We start from the raw sequence: 13,282 nt of genomic DNA, 5'->3' as shown, positions 1-13,282 counted from the left end.
CTTGTATATCACTTATGATAGACGATTCTCTTATATTTTACATATTAACTTTAAGCTTTTGCTGTTAAGTTGAAGACAAGATTCTCGTACGCGACGACAGAGTTACCAGCCCACCCGCCGGATACGATTAGCATGATGGTACCTTCTGTTAGCGACTTTTGTGAGAAATAATTGTGCCATCCGAATTCCCCACCGACTATTTACGAAATTAGAGAGCTTTCGACTTTGCTTTATTACACACGCTGCAGTTTCTTTTAATTCTAACTTCGTTTTTATTTAAAGGTGCAAGAGGTTCCACGGCGTGATTATAGACGGAAAGAATTACTAGTTGCCGGACCTATTATTCATATTTCACCATCCCAACCAGTTCAGCTTTTAGCGCCTGCAAGGCTCACAATCCCCGTTACACTTCGGGGAGACACACCGAAATTTCCAGATTATTCAGCCACTGACGTCAGGATATTCTGCCGAAGCTCAGAAGAAGATGAAACAGAATGGAATGAAATAACAGAGCAGTTGGAAAGCTTAGCGGTTCTTGAAAATGGGACAGTGACGTTTACAGTTAATCACTTTTCAGAGTAAATATTCTCTTGTGGCCTTTTAAGAAGCCGTGTAAATAAACTACAAAGTTGTAATGATAACTGTCATGGCGGCTGGACCGACCTGGGCGAGCTCGCTACAATTTCTAGTACTCCTGCTTGGAACAGCAGTTTTAATCCAAGAGAGTATAAGTGGTGACTTTTTAAGGTCTTACCAGGCTACAAGCGTCTCAAAGACGTTTATTGCACCTGAATTCGTCTCATATTTGACAAACCACAGAAGATTTAAACCTCGCGCTAAACGATTTACTTCACGGAGGGTCCTACACACGGTCAAAGGAATAAGCAGCTTCAATCTGGAAAGGGATGTGCTTCTGTGCGGGGACGTGGCCATAAATCCTGGCCCGAAAGGAAAGAAGTCTATGTTGAAATACCCATGCAGTGAATGCCACAAAGCAGTTAGAAACAACCAAAACGCCATCTTGTGTGCCACATGTGGTAACTGGTCACACGCTAAATGCCTCAATATGTCTCGGACTATTTTCCAGTACTACTTAGACCAGCCTGATATTGATTGGACCTGTCCAGCTTGTGCTCTACCGCCACTAACGGACTCCTTCTTTGAAGAAGTTTCTGAAGGTGATACACTAATTCCAGCCGAGGAGTATCAAGCGGAAACAACTCAAAATACGGCCTTCGAGCAGTTTCTTTATAGAGATGTCACAGAAATTACTTCTGAAAACGATCAGCTAGAACTCTTTAGGAAACATCACAATAAGGATTTCTTAATTGCCCACTTGAACATTAACAGCATCCAAAATAAATTTGAAGAACTGACCGGAGTAATCAAGAAAATCAACGCCCACATAATGTTCGTAAGTGAGACCAAGATCGACGCGAGCTATCCCAACGCTCAGTTCAAAGTTCCGAACTACTCCCTCTACCGAAATGATAGGAAAAAGGGCGGCGGTGGAATTATGGCTTTAATATCTCAATCGCTAGTCAGGACACAGCTTAAACCTGATAAATCCTTTAAGACACTGGAAATAATTGCCTTCGAAATCAAAACAGATATGGACAATATGGTAATTGTTGGCATCTATCGTCCCCCGAGAGCTCTGTGTGGCGAATATCGAACACTGTTGGAAAGCGAACTCAGTTATGTCTGTAACTGGGCAAGCTTGAACGGAAATTTTGTTGTAGTTACTGGCGACCTAAACCTGAATAGACTTCGCCCTGACAAACCTGAAGGTAAACTGCTTCTCGATTTGGAAGTTGAACAAGGTTTTGAATGTCTAATTACTAAGCCAACAAGAATAGAAAAGCGTGGAATAATTATAACAGAGAGTTTAATAGATGTTTTTCTCACTAATAGACCGGATAGCTTCCAGCTATCTGGTAATTACCATCCTTGCTTAAGTGATCACGACCTTGTTTACGGTGTCCTGAAGCAGAAAATAAATCACAACAAACCAAAGGTCATCACATTTAGGAGCTATAAGAACTTTGACCCTGAACATTATAAACAGCTTTTGTCCTCTGCCCCATGGCACGTTGGACAATTGTTTGATGACGTCGACGATCAAGTTTACGTGTGGAATGCACTTATGAACAATATACTGGACGAAGTGGCACCTGTGAAAAAAATGCGTGTGCGTGATAAAGATGTGCCCTACATGACGTCTCATTGGAAAAGTGCGATTAGAACTAAACGCAAAGCAAATGACAAGTACTTGAAAGACAAAACACCAGAAAATTGGGAATTACGACGTGAAGCCAGAAACGAGGCCACTAAACAAAGAAGAATCGCCATCAAACAGTACTGGTATAATAAGTCAAACGATTTGAAAATCAATCCCAAGGCGTTCTTCAAAACTTTCAAGCCATTTTTGGGCTCTAAGATCTGTACTGAAAGAAACGACATCCACTTAAAAATAAACGGCAGTATGATAACGAATCAACAACAAGTGGCTGAGGAATTGGTTGAGCATTTTGCTACCTTGGCGGATGGCATTGGCGGTACAGCGATTGAAAGAAAGTCAATAGAAGACTTTAGAGACCATCCTTGTGTTCAGAGGATACAACATGAAAATAGGAATTCCACTCAGACCATCGAAATCGAATTGGTTACACAGGGACAAGTCCTTGCTGTTCTTGATTCGCTGAACATAAACAAAGCCACCGGCACTGATGGAATTCCTTCAAAGGCTTTAAAAATAGGTGCTAATGAATTATCCGCTCCACTAACCACCTTGTTCAATTCTTGTATTAACAAGAATGCATGGCCTAGCGAATGGAAGTATGGGCATTGGGCCCCAGTATACAAAAAGGATGACAGGAATGCAAAGGAAAACTACCGGCCCATAACTCTCTTACCATGTGTAAGTAAAGTTCTTGAGAAGTTGGTTGGAGCGCAGATCAACTCTGGCTTCGGTAATCGCATTTACCAACACTCATCCGCTTATCGCAAAGCTCACAGCTGCGAAACAACATTGATCAATTTAGTAGAAGATTGGAGACTGGCAAGGGATCGAAAACAGGTTGTAAGCATACTTTCAACTGACATGTCAAAGGCATTTGACTCCTTACATCCACCACTACTTCTGAACAAGCTTGAAGCGTACGGTTTTCAGGAAAGCGTTATTCAACTTTTAAACAGCTACTTAAATGAACGGAAATATCAAGTAAAGATCGGCTGTCATGCTAGTTCGAGCCGATTCGTGAGTCGTGGCTGTCCTCAGGGTTCCGCGCTTGGCCCGTTGTTATGGAATGTTTTCCAGAATGACCTATCCTACTGCCTAACAGCGAACTTGTCTATGTATGCCGACGACCATCAAATTTACCACGCAGGAGCAGACCAGGCAGCTGTGACTTCCCAGTTAAAGGATAGTGCCAACTTAGCAACAACGTGGTACAATTCTAACTTATTGGCGGGAAACCTCAAAAAGTACCAAGTTTTGAACTTGGGCTCCACTCAAAATGACAGCAATATTTGCGTGAATGATGTTGTGATTGAAACTAAAGATAATATCATACTTCTAGGAGTAGTGTTAGATTCTAAGCTAAATTTCTCTGAGCATGTAATCTCTATTTGTAAAAAAGCCAGCCAGAGAATTGGTGTTCTAATGAGACTACGTAATTTAATTCCCATGAAATCTAAGTTAATATTATTCAAAAGCGCGATATTACCATTCCTCACGTACTGTCACCTAGTGTGGCATTTTTGTAAAGCGAGTGACACTCGAAAGCTTGAAAGACTACAAGAAAGAGGACTTAGAGCGGTTTTCAAGGATAATAATTCTAGTTATGAACAACTATTAGAGAAGGCAGATCTGCCAACACTACTAAATAGTCGCTTACAGGATCTGTGCATACTTATGTATAAAGTAAAACATAAACTGTGCCCTGCATATATAAGTAACATCTTTAAAGAACCAAATAGTAATTACAATCTGCGGCAAGCAGATTTCTCTATACCTAGGTATGAGACAGTCACCTATGGCAAGCACTCTATTAGATATTTAGGGCCTAAGCTATGGACAAAACTACCCAAGAGTATCAGGGACGTCACAACCCTAACGTCGTTTAAAAGCAAGATACGCCAACTCAATATAAGTGAACTTTTAGATGATGGCTGCGCAGGCTGTAGCCTTTGTTCATTTTGACTTCTGTGTGTTTTTACTATAAATTTCTTAATAAGTTAACTATAGATATTTTATCTACTACTGTATTTAGTTTGTATATTCTCCCCTAATTGGTGTCCCCAAATTAGTAAGGGATTCGTTCCCTGGCTAGACGGTTCTTTTGACACTTTAATAAAGTTTCTACTTCTACTACTACTACTACTACAAAGCGCTTGCGCAGGAAAGGTTGTGGGTAATCAGGGAAAATGCATGCGTATATGAGACTTTGGTGTGCAAAAATATGTCGTCTTCGTTCGAACTACAAAAAGAGACTGAAGATAAAAGGAATGGAAACCAAGCAGAACTAGTAATAAACTATAAAGCTTTCGCGCAGGAAAGGCCGTGGGAATCAGAGAAAAGACACGCGTAGGTGAGACTTTGGCGTGCACAAATATGTCGTCTTCGAACAACAAAAAACTAAAAACAAAAGGGATGGAAAATAAATAAGCAAGCAACCAATCAACGAATATGTAGTTTTCATCAAATCGACCACATTTTTTAATCCGATTTGTCGTCTATAGTAGATTTTATAAACCTTTGTCGACTCTTCCGGGGTGTGAGTTGATAAGTCTATGCGCGGTATTGCTTATTGCTTGCTTACCAAAAAAATCATGTCATTGTGGGACAGCAATTTGTTTTGTCCTCCCTCCAAGGATATCTAGGAGCCATGAGTTCGAATCTCGTCGAAGCCTGCTGCGCCTCGTGAGTCCACAACATTTTGACCATTGTGATGACGAATATCGTTGTCAATAAGAGTGCAGACCACGATAAACCACTGCCGATTTGTTAATTCTTTCCTCGATTTTCATCGGCGGCCGGGTCAAATGAAGTTTATTTCATTACAAGTTGTCATAGTAGAAACAAACTGGGTCATTTGTCTCATTCTGAGAATATGTTCATATCAGTTTTACTTATTGACTTAAATCCTTTTTCTGGGTTGAATGAAATCATCCTAGACTAATCAGTTAGTTCATAACTCTAGGATGCTTGCGTTCTGATTTGTTGATCAGTGATTGAAAAATGTATACTCTTTACTCAGGTGACTCCTTAAAAAGATGTTGTTAAGTTTGTGTCCTTGTCCCATAGGTACTGGCCTTGGATTGACTGGATTAAACGACCCGTTGTTATCCTCAAGGATTTTGTCCTTGATCTCTGCAAAAAACTCATGGTAAAAGAAGCTGGATTTTTAGCTCGTGTATGTGATGCAGGCAAACCTAGCAACTACTTGCTGACTCTTTGCTGCTTCCCAATCCATCTTATAGGTCAAGTACATACTCACCTATGTTCAGATTATCGCGTTTGTTTTCGAGGGGGAGGAAACTCGCTGAGGCCACTTTCTAAAAAAGATCAAATGTCTGTGTCTCTTTCCGAAGCATTTACTGTGACTCAAGAAGGAAATCTAGACAACTTCTTGAGGTTAGTTTATTACTGAATTTTTGCTCAGTCAACGTAAATTCCACTGTTCCGCCATCTCGGAGCATAGGCGTAATGAGAAACATAGTTTGCCTAAACAAAAAGAAATCTCTAGTATTGTATCTTTGTTTACTTTGTTTGTGTCAGGTTTCTCGGAACTGAACCTTTTGAAAGAAGTTTGCCTGTATCCATTAGCGACTGCAATAACCTGGAAGTAGAGTTGTACACAGTGGAGCAATACCAGCTTAATAGGGAAACTTTGTGCAAGCTGCATATCATTCCAGCCTCATCAGATCAGGTATGTCGTATACGAAATTAAAAAAATTGATCTGGCCGAAGTAAATGTTGATTAGGAGCAGTTTTGGAAACTAACTTTTAAAGCTTTTTCCCTTCGGCTGTGTAACTCTTAGGATTCAACCACTCAAAAGTACCCCCATCCGTGTATGACGGTTTTACACTCCTCGCTCTGGCAAAGTGCGTGACTAGAAAGCATCGCAGAAGATTAAGTTATCTCTCTCAATTAACTACTTTACTGTTCTTCTTTTCTACATTATCGTTCCCTTCTATCGTCGCATCTATTTTTTACTGGCAATGTTAAGTTAGGCTTAAATTGCTACCGGCAGAGCTACCCAACTCTTTTTATGGGATATCAAATCAGAGAGATAACTACAGCCTGAGTTTTGCAGATTGTCAGTGAAAATAAAGGGAAAATGCTACCACACTATGTCCTCGTGAAGTCACGGAAAAAATCGCAGCAGAAATTGCACTTAGAGCCGCAGCAAAAGTCGCCGATGTAAATGGCTGTTAAATGGTTTTATTTCAAAATGACCGACAACCATTCCATCGTATTTTCTCTAACGTCTCATTGGCTGTAAGGGGCCCTAGCTTGGTCAAGGCATAGGGCGTAAGGTATATCCATAAAGGGCCAATTGAACTAAATTGACAACCGTTTTCTAGTGACAGGGCTAAGTAATTGATAGATGTAAATGTCGGATAAAATATTTTTTCTTAGAAATTGAGTATCTCTGTTGCAGAGCTCTTCCCTCAGCAACTTTCCCTCCACACCGCAGATAGCCATGCGTGAGCAAAGGGAAGATCAGGTAAAAAAGGCAACATTCTGAATATTACAGAAAATAGTTACAAGAAATTGGAAAAATCAATCAGCCTTTTAGATGTCCTTAGTTTTCGATCAGTGAAATATGAAATATGTCCTTCCAGATCTTACCTTACTAATGAATCAAACGATAAGATTTATTCGAAGTTATGGCAGGTGTTATGTTCTTTACTTACATTGCCCTTAGTTAGCTTTTGTTCAAAGTCACTTTCTATCAAATTTGTCTCCGACGAAAAAGTAAATGATGATAATTGATCATTTGATTTTGATGAGGTCATGAGCTGAAAACCGCCTCCCAAAAGTGTCACGGAAGCAGTCATTATTAGTTCATTAATGTATTTGAAATTAATAGGACTTTCCACAGGAAAACATTAGCGCTTTCCAGTATGCGTTTGACAGAATCAGTTTGTTAAAAGTTGTCGTGTAGTCTGATTGTCCAGGTTATAGTAGTCCTGGGAAGATTGTTGCCGGTAGTCAGAGTGACTGACATTTCGACAAACTTAGCGGAAGTCATAATGAGAGTCCAGTGAAGGGTTGTAGCCAGTCCACTGTTAGAAGTCTAGGGTGTGTGAACTGGTTGGCCACGAATGCATACCCTAATAGAATCACTAGGGAACTTAATAGTTAGTTCTTAGTTTACATTATCCAACTACACCTAGACGAGTACAAATATCACGCGGTATTTGTACTCGTCTATTGTAGTACCGGTTAAACAGGTTTTCTCGCATCGCGCAAGCGTAGAATTGGATTGTAGTTACGAAAAAGAAAAAAGTGGCAGACAATTTGAATCATATTTCCGACGGCGAAGAGTCAGAATGGCTTGCAAATGTAGATCCAAGTTCATTAGATGAATCGAACGAAGAAAAACAGCTTGACGACCAGAAAATTTCTTCGTTTAATGAAGAAAATAGAAACAGCAGCACAACAACGCGCCAATTCCGTTCCGCTTCGCATACTTCTGCCACGCAATCCCCGTAAATAAACATCCGCGTTATTCGCCCGCACTGAAATAACAGTTTGGCGTGTTGGATGATAAATAACTTATTAGACGTTTTGTTGTGTAGTATTGCTGAGTATTTTTACTCGTTATTTGTATTTTGACTCGTCAAAATACGGCACAACTCGTAAAAATACTCAGCGATACTACACAACAAAACGTCTAATAAGATATATTTATTATCCAACTACACTTAGACGAGTACAAATAACGCCATAGACCAGTACAATTATCACGCGGTATTTGTACTCGTCTATTGTCGAGTACTGGTTAAACAGGTTTTCTCGCATCGCGCAAGCGAAGAATTGGATTGTAGTTTCGGAAAAAAAAAAAAAAAAAAAGGTGGCGGACAATTTGAATCATATTTCCGACGACGAAGAGTCAGAATGGTTGGCAAATATAGATCCAAGTTTATTAGGTGAATCGAACTAAGAAAAACAGCTTGACGACCAGAAAATTTCTTCATTTAATGAAGAAAATAGAAACAGCAACACAACAACGCGCCAATTCCGTTCCGCTTCGCATACTTCTGCCACGCAATCCCCGTAAATAAACATCCGCGTTATTCGCCCGCACTGAAATAACAGTTTGGCGTGTTGGATGATAAATAACTTATTAGACGTTTTGTTGTGTAGTATTGCTGAGTATTTTTACTCGTTATTTGTATTTTGACTCGCCCTACGGGCTCGTCAAAATACGGCACAACTCGTAAAAATACTCAGCGATACTACACAGCAAAACGTCTAATAAGATTTATTTATTATCCAACTGTGCTTCGTAGAGTACAAACAACGCGCGAGACGAGGACGAATATCACGCGATATTCGTACTCCAGAAATATCCACGAAATTCGCCCGCACTGAAATAACAATTTGGCGCGTTGTATAATAAATCTCTTATTAGATGTTTTGTTGTGTGGTATCGCTGAGTATTTTACCCCATATTTGTATTTTGACACGCCCTACGGGCTCGTCAAAATACGGCAAAACTCGCAAAAATACTCAGCGATACTACATGACAAAATGTCTAATGAGACATTTATTACACATTTCCATAACTCGGTTATAATAATAATAAAGTGTTATCGTTTATCTCACAATGCGGTCAAACGGACAAACGATAGTATTTTATTGTTATTGCACTTTACCACGATGAACAAGCACAAACCTTTTTTACATAATTAACTGGGTTATGTTATTTCAGGTTGGGCCGGAATTCAGCACAACTTTTCCCTCACCGTAAGCACCTGAAGTAACAGATCCAAGTATTTGCTCAAGCGAAGTTTTGAAAGTCACAATCTTGGCAGACGAGTGGAATTCACTGAAAGGTGGATTGTCGACTTTCAACAGGGAACTTGCCATTCATTTAGCAAGACATCCCCAAGTTCAAGTCACTTTCCTTGTCCCTAGCTTTGCATGTGGAGAGGAAGAAAAAACAGAAGCTGGAAAACATGGCGTCACTATTGTCAAGGCAAAGCAACGTGAGACATGCAGTCCCCAAGAAGAATTATTTTGTCCACCGAAAGACCTTGAAATTGATGTTGTAATTGGTCATGGTGTGAAGCTTGGTCGACAAGCTCAGATTATTAAGGAATCTCATGACTGCAAGTGGGTCCAAGTGGTGCACACTGCTCAAGATAAACTCGGTATGTACAATGACTATCCGAAAGCTGTTGAACAAGGTGAGAAAAAGAACGAGCATGAGGTTAGTCTCTGTAAAATGGCTGACCTTGTCATGCCAGTTGGGCCCGAATTGAAGGGTTTCTACTCTAATCATCTACGCTCTTTTGACAAAGAGCAAGATGTTGTAGAATTTACACCGGGAATCATGGAAAATCTAACCGATGTAAAGCAGTCGCCAAACGAGAATGACGTGTTTCAGGTCCTGATGTTTGGGCGTGGTGATGACGAGGACTTCACACTGAAAGGCTACGATATTGCGGCTGAGGCGTTTGCAAGTCCTGAGCTGAAAAACGATTCCTATCATCTCACATTTGTTGGAGCGGCTCCAGGAAAGCAAGACGAAGTTGCAGCGAAGATTCTCAAGCATGGCATTTCTGAAAACCAACTGTCTGTCAAAGAATATGTCAAGGATAGAAATCTATTAAAACAGCTGTTTCGTCGTATGGATCTGGTTATCATGCCCTCAAGAACAGAAGGGTTTGGACTCACTGCCCTTGAGGCCTTATCCGCTGGTTTGCCTGTCCTTGCTGGCCGTAACTCAGGCTTTTCGAAAGCGTTGCAGAAGCTAAAATTTGGAGAACTCTGTGTAGTTAACTCCGATAAACCCGAAGTCTGGTCAAAGGCGATTAAGAGTGTCCGTAAAAAGGAGAGAGAAAACCGTCTAAACGAGATGCAGGGACTGCGGGCAGTTTATGGACAGAAGTACAACTGGACAGAACAATGCGAGATTCTTGTGAGGGAGATGAGAAGGAAAGCTATTGGTAGGCATGTTCTTAATTTTCTTTTCCATCCCTGCTTTATTCAAATCCTTGACAATTGAGGCGATGACTTTTTTTGTTCTGCCACTTTCGTTTTTTTTTTTTTCCTCTTTCATTGTCCATTTGCTCATTTTTCTCGTCATTCATTTATTAATTCATCCACTTATCTATTTATTTATTCATTCGTTTATTTATTTACTTATCCATAGATCTGTGCGCCAATCTCTTCATTCCTAACTCTTTCTCCTTCCTTCTCTCCTTCATCTGTGTCTTTCTATTTTTCTCTTTTTTTTTTTCCTCTTTCCTATCGGTTAGACCATCTCTCTTTACCAATATTTTCACCACTACTAGAAAATCCACCTACATTCTGTAAACCTTTAAATTTTTAGATTTAAATCCCTAATTAATCTTGTACTTTTCAGAGTAGAACCTGAGTGCATCGACAATAAACCTATGAAGACACGCCGAGAAACGAACGATATGGTGATTCAAGTCAGAATTTTTTATTACCGAAGAAACTAGACAATTAACGTCTTTTTTTATTTTTAATTTTATTGCATCAACAAGGAAAAGGTTTACCTTTATTAGGCTTTATAAAATAACCAGATTAGATGTAAATATGTTAGTTTTGATATAGATTTCCTCGTAGTGCAATTTGATTGTTAGAAATGCGCAGATATAAACAAGACGCTAATTAAGATTCAGCGTCTTGTTTATATCTGCGCTTATGCATAAATTTTTTCTTTCACTTCCCCTGAAGAAGGTCCGTAATTGTAACCGAAACGTCGGGAACATTTTTATTGTTACTAATTTCAGAAACGCTTTTAACCACCAATGTAACTTAATTTGTATTTTCAAATATTTTTTAATGTATCCACCTGGTGACAAACCCAGTTTTAATATAATTTCAACCAATCAGATACAAACCAAAAACAATCGCGACTTGGTCACTTACGTTTTCCCGCGCTTCGGGCTGTTTGCGTTTTTTTTTTTTATATTAATTTTTTTACCTCAAGTTTACCACGGTTTCTTGAGATGATTTTTCTGCTTTGATTGACGGCTATGATTAAAAAAGCTTCAAGAATGATAGGAATTGTTTTACCACGAGAACTTTACAGTGATTTGTTTAAGAGGTTACAGCAGAGATTGCCATAGATTACAAAAGTCAGAATATATAAGAAACAGTAAATTACATGAATGAGTCTAAAGTAAAATGTGCACAGTGACCAAAGGAGCGTACGCTTTCGAGTTGGCCAGAACAATGGCAATTCAAAAGCGCCATATTTGCATTCGGTGTATAGAAGGCTATAACTTTCCAAATACTTGCTTATATCTGTCGTTTTACAGAACATGACTTGAATAGCCGTTGGTAGTTGTCGTGCTTAGCGTGGTTTGAAAGCGGCCAACTTATTCGACATTCGCCGCTGTTTTTCCGGAGGATTATGGCTGTAGCTGGATATGGATTCCGGATTGGAGTGGCCAGTGAGCTCTGATATCTCCACTGGGTCGAAATCATCACTGAGCGCTTGGATGACAGTTTTACGACCACTCGAATTAGTGAATTTGCCGTCTAGTGTTTTTTGAAACCATGTTGTATCTAAAAGAGGCCAGTTCGTCGTCTGTATAGGCTACAATGGTTTGGATTTCGGGAAAAGATGCTTGACCTTTTTCGGCATTGATACCTGTTTTGGTTTTCTTTAGTAACGCTTGTTTGGTTTTCCTCGGCGAGAACTGTCGTTTGGCTTTCTTCCCTCGTCTCTGGCATTTTGATTTTTTTTCTATGCGTTTTCTCGTACTTTTGAGCGTGAGTGGTTTCCTCCAATTTTCTAAAAATTTCAATTTCAATTCAAAATTTGGAAGACATTCGTTTTCTATAAATTTGTTCATATTTGTTCATATTTTCATAGCACTAGTTGTATTTACGTTTTTACGTTCGTGACAATAATTATTGCTCGCGACTCACTTCAGCAATATCGCTTTATGCGTTAGTGCGATTCCACGCTAAATACCCTCTCTTCTGGTTGACGTATTGACCAATCAGAGCGCGTGTTTACTTTAAGCTATGCGATTCTAAATAGAACAGACAACAATTAACGATTGGTTCATACGTCAGCGTGCGTTCATCGAGATATGAAGCACGCGGGAAGTTTGGAGAGCACGAAAGATGCGGAAGAGTTGCTCGAGGCGTAGCCTCGAGCAACTTTAGCTTCTTGAGTGCTCTCCAAACTTCCCAAGTGCTTCATATCTCGATGAACGCACAGCATACGTATGAACCAATTGTTTTATAACATTTTCAACGCTGTAGTTTTTGTATAATGGGCAGAAATTCCCTCTCCCACGCTTCAATGTGTTGTTTATTTTGTTTCGGAAAAGTAATTCGCTATGCTTCAATGACCTTGTCTCAGATTGGTCAAAAAGTGACAGGTGAATTCATGTGTGGAAATGAAGTTAGAGTTGGGAAACAAGATGAAACCGTCGATTGTTTTGTTTTCCCTTTCTCTGGGTTCTTTATCGAAAGTTAAATCCATTCCCTATGAAAAAGTAGGCAGATCTTTATCGGCTTGTTCGCTTTTTGCCAGGCATACGGTATTTCGCAGACTGGACTGGACTGGACTGGACTAGTAAAACGCGGACTAGTAAAGCGCGAACTAGTAAAACGAAGACTAGTAAAACGCGGACTAGTAAAACGCGGACTAGTAAAACGCGGACAAGTAAAACGCGGACTAGTAAAACGCGGACTAGTAAAACGCGGACTAGTAAAACGACAACAACAAAAAAAACAATTTCATACGAAGGCGATCATAACACTTAATGGCAAGCCAATTTAGTAAGTGACAATCCCTGTTTGACTTTTAAGCTGCAAATGGGTTTGACATGCGCCAGATACAAACAAATTTATAAGTTTAGGCTAAGAAAGAATTTTATTCAGCACCAGTTCAAAATTCTAAAATACACTTTCGTCGTAAATTTCACGGTAGAAACGCAGGAATTCGATGAATAAAAGTCGCATTAAATCTCCTTGTGTCTAGGTAGAAAGAGTCTCATTGACTTCAGCTTTTCGGTAGAAGAATGACCGATTTACACACGCCATTACAG

The 13,282-nt window shown here is 39.7% G+C and overlaps 1 protein-coding gene and 1 pseudogene across 2 annotated transcripts in view; both read left to right on the top strand.

Annotated features, from left to right (window-relative positions):
- LOC148718210 (uncharacterized) overlaps window positions 1–11,378 on the top strand; it is a 21,723-nt pseudogene extending 10,345 nt beyond the window's left edge. The window contains exons 5-10 of the transcript XR_015994438.1: window positions 283–578; window positions 5,309–5,638; window positions 5,783–5,933; window positions 6,670–6,735; window positions 8,950–10,189; window positions 10,609–11,378. The product of XR_015994438.1 is annotated as an uncharacterized LOC148718210 (transcript). The remainder of the gene's footprint in view (window positions 1–282; window positions 579–5,308; window positions 5,639–5,782; window positions 5,934–6,669; window positions 6,736–8,949; window positions 10,190–10,608) is intronic.
- Window positions 1–13,282, top strand: part of LOC111347314 (uncharacterized) — a 102,178-nt gene that overhangs the window by 19,268 nt on the left and 69,628 nt on the right. The gene's annotated exons all lie outside the window — the stretch shown is intronic.

This window comes from Stylophora pistillata, chromosome 13 (genome assembly GCF_964205215.1).
Source record: "Stylophora pistillata chromosome 13, jaStyPist1.2, whole genome shotgun sequence".
NCBI lineage: Eukaryota > Metazoa > Cnidaria > Anthozoa > Scleractinia > Pocilloporidae > Stylophora > Stylophora pistillata.
The sequence above is the reverse complement of the archived record's forward strand: the minus strand, read 5'-3'. Positions and strand labels throughout refer to the sequence as shown.